Source organism: Branchiostoma belcheri, unplaced genomic scaffold, assembly GCF_001625305.1.
Source record: "Branchiostoma belcheri isolate BF01 breed outbred unplaced genomic scaffold, Haploidv18h27 scaffold16, whole genome shotgun sequence".
In the NCBI taxonomy this organism is placed as follows: Eukaryota; Metazoa; Chordata; class Leptocardii; order Amphioxiformes; family Branchiostomatidae; genus Branchiostoma; species Branchiostoma belcheri.
The window spans coordinates 3,711,135-3,715,389 of record NW_017803046.1 but is presented as its reverse complement, the minus strand read 5'-3'; positions in this window follow the sequence as shown (position 1 = coordinate 3,715,389).

Below are 4,255 nucleotides of genomic sequence, written 5' to 3'. Positions count from 1 at the left end.
CTTATTTATTTGTTTTCTATTTTTCCGAGTTGCATGTTTGAGAATATTTTCTAAAACTGTTTCAAGCATAACATATAGTAACTAGATTCATTACCTATAGTACTTGTAGATATTACCAGTTTATTTTCTGATACATGTATATTATTTTCAACACCATTCAATTATTATTAAAGTTGAAATACACGTTTTCACTCTTGTTTCCATAGACTTTCATTTCCAGTGTAGTTCAAGTCAGTATATGATTCAAGAATAGCAAGTGTACAGCATTAAAGTCATGTATCCCAACATAATACTTGAACGCACTAATGTCACCAAGAAGCAAGCAATTGATAGAAGTTATTACTGTGTAAATGGTGTAAAGGACAGTAGAATCAAAGGTATTATAGGGATTAGGAATTCGCATTATTGAAAAGGACAGCCTTAAACCCTTTTCAAAGGCTGCACTCAAATCTTTCTTGAGGAACGTAAACCTTTGTTTTCAATTATTTGGAGAACTCTGCTTTAATGACTCAAATTTCAACAGAATATAACTCAATGGCCAATTACGGCATCAGACGGAATTCATACAGCCACTTTCTAAGCTCCCATGAACATACCAGCCGAATTTGAAACCAATCCGTTCAGTTTTACTTTTAGTTTTACTTTTAAGTTTTCAGCTCGCGCTTTCAAAGGCTATGTTGCGCATAGAAAAATCTAGATCGATCATTGCCGCATCATATGAAATTGCATTTTCCTTTCTAGACCGAGAAGGAAATAATATTTTGGGATGAAACTTCGACATTAGTATCCTGAAATACCGATATATCTGCGTTGTTAGCAGATCTGCTCTTTTTCCATTCCTTTTGGTAGATACAGGTCAGTCATTTGGCTTCATTTTTTGGTCGTGTCCCAATACCCAACTGAAATGTGCGGTATTTCAATAATAAGGTAGCGTTAGGGATCTACATTATGAAATAGACATAATATTCTACATAGGTCTGTGTAGGCAGGCTGAATAAAAGTTCTAAACGGGAACTATGCGGCTCCAGATGTCTTTACTGAGGGACGACTGTGTGTGCAAGATGTCGGTAGCTTGAGGAATGAATCCCCTCTACTATATACATTCTACATAGGTCTGGTTAGGACCTTTCAGTGGTATCACCACTTCCTTTTTCATGGCCTGCACCTAGTCTTTTTGGAGGAATGTCAACTTATATTTTGAAAAGTTGTGAGAGAGCAAAGAATGTCCTTGGAGAGATGTGTGCTTTCGTGAAGAAATTTCAATTGAAAATAACTCAATGACTAATTATAACATCAGCATGGGAATTCATACAGTAACTTTGTAAGCTTCAATGAACATACCAGCCGATTTTGAAAGAAATCCATCGAGTTTTAGACGAGATATGGAAACCGACACGATTTCAGCTCGCGCGAAGCGAGGTCGCCTTCAAACCGTTCTGTTTCGCATAGACAATTCTAGGTCGATTTTGACCGCATCACGCAAAATTGCGTTTACCTTCATAGACCGAGAATGAAATGATATTTTGAAATGAAACTTGGACATTAGTATCCTGAAATACTTATCTATCTCTGCTGTAAACGGATTTACTCTTTTGTGAATTTTCGTAAAGCTACAAGCAATTCAGTTGGCTTCATTTTTCGGCCATGCCCCAAAATCCCACTGAAATGTGCGGTATTGCAATAATAAGGTAGATTTAGGGATTTACATTATGAAATAGACATAATCTTTTATATACGTCTGTTCAGGACCTTTCAGTGGTATCACCACTTCCTTTTTCATTGGTTGCACCTCCTCGTTTCGGAGGAATGTCAACTTATATTTTGAAACGTTGTGCGAGATGTATGCTTTCAGGAAGAAATTTCAATTGAAAATAACTCGATGACTGATTATGACATCAGCATGGGAATTTATACCGTAACTTTGTAAGCTTCAATGAACATACCAGCCAAATTTGAAAGAAATCCATGTAGTTTTAGACGAGATACGGAAACCGACACGATTTCAGCTCGCGCGAAGCGAGGTTGCCTTCAAACCGCTATGTTTCGCCTACTATTTATTAGACAATTCTAGGTCGATTTTGACCGCACCACGCAAAACTGCGTTTTCCTTCCTAGACCGAGAATGAAATGATATTTTGAAATGAAACTTGGACATTAGTATCCTAAAATACTGGTCTATTTCTGAGGTTAACAGATTTGCTCTTTGGTGAATTCTCGCAAAGCTACAAGCAATTCATTTGGCCCCATTTTTCGGTCATGCCCTAAAATCTCACTGAAATGTGCGGTATTGCAATGATAAGGCAGATTTAGGGATTTACATTATGAAATGGACATAACCTTTTATATACGTCTGTTGAGAACCTTTCAGTGGTATCATCACTTCCTTTTTCATTGGTTGCACCTCGTCGTTTCGGAGGAATGTCAACTTATATTTTGAAACGTGCGTTGTGAGAGATGTATGCTTTTATGAAGAAATTTCAATTGAAAATAACTCGATGACTGATTATGACATCAACATGGGTATTCATACCGTAACTTTGTAAGCTTCAATGAGCATACCAGCCAAATTTGAAAGAACTCCATGTAGTTTTAGATGAGATACGGAGACCGACATGATTTCAGCTCGCGCGAAGCGAGGTTGCCTTTAAACCGCTATGTCTGGCATAGACAATTCTAGGTCAATTTTGACTGCATCACGCAAAATTGCGTTTTCCTTTCTAGACCGAGAATGAAATAATATTTTGAGCTGAAACTTAGCTATTAGTATCCTGAAATACTGGTCTATCTCTGCTGTTAACAGATTTGCTCTTTGATGAATTTTCGTAAAGCTACAAGCAATTCATTTGGCCCCATTTTTCGGCCATGCCCAAAACCCCCATTGGAATACGCGGTATTGCAATGATAAGGTTGATTTAGGGATTTACACTGTAAAATGGACATAATCTTTTATACACGTCTGTTGAGTACCTTTCAGTGGTACCACCACTTCCTTTTTTATCGGTTGCACCCAATCGTTTTGTAGAAAAGTCAACTTATATTTTGAAAAGTTGTGAGAGATCTATGCTTTCATGAAGAAATTTCAATTGAAAATAACTCAATGACTAATCATGACATCAGCATGAAAATTCATACCGTAACTTTATAAGCTTTTATGAATATACCAGCCAAATTTGAAAGAAATCCGTGTAGGTTTAAGCGAGATACGGAAACCAGCACGTTTCAAGCTCCCGCGATGCGAAACCGTCTTCAAACCGCTATGTTTCGCAAAGACAATTCTAGCTCGATTTTGACCGCATCGCCCAAAATTGAGTTTTACTTTCTAAATCGAGAATGAAATGATATTTTAGGATAAAACTTCGACATTAGTATCCTGAAATACTGATCGTTGTGTGTTGTTAACAAATCTACTCTTCTTCCATTCCTTTTGGTAGATACAGGTCAGTTATTTGGCTTCATTTTTTGGGCATGTCCTAAACCCCACTGAAATGTGCGGTATTGCAATAATAAGGTAGAGTTAGTGATTTACATTATGAAATAGACATAATCCTCTACATAGGTCTGATACCTTTCAGTGGTATCACCACTTCCTTTTAAAATGGTAATACCGAATCGTTTTGAAGGAAAGTAAAGGTATATTTTAAAGGTTGTGACAGATGTTTGAATGAAGCAAATTTTGATTGAAAATAACTCAATGACTAATTTAATACGACATCAGCACGGGAACTCATACAGTAACTTTGTAAGCTTCAATGAACATATCAGCCGAATCGTAAAGAAATATGTGCAGTTTTAGACGAGATACGGAACCCGCGGCCGGTACGTTTTAAGCTCGCGTTATGTTCCGAAAGCCCTATGGTCCGAAATCTTTATGTTCCGAAAGCCCTTTGTTCCTTTCTAAAATGCCCCGAATTAAGTATCAAACACATACCCGAATGCTATTTCTACATGTAGCATGTATATAATGTGAAATCTGTAGATGTTTTGAAAAAGATTTTTTCAAAACATCTCGAGATGTTTTTTCAGAATTTTAATTTGAAACTAGTTTTACTAAGGTTTGTCAAAATCTATATTTCGTCCCGGGGAAGTTTTAATTCACATTCTTCTAGTACGTATGTAATTGTACCCAAACAACCATGCAGTCATGCTCATTCAGCAGCTCAAGAGTTTTTGTGTCAGTCATAGTCAGAGGCATATTAAGGGCACATTCTGTGTATTTGCATATTTGTTCCTGACTTCAAAGACAATGTACAAGAAA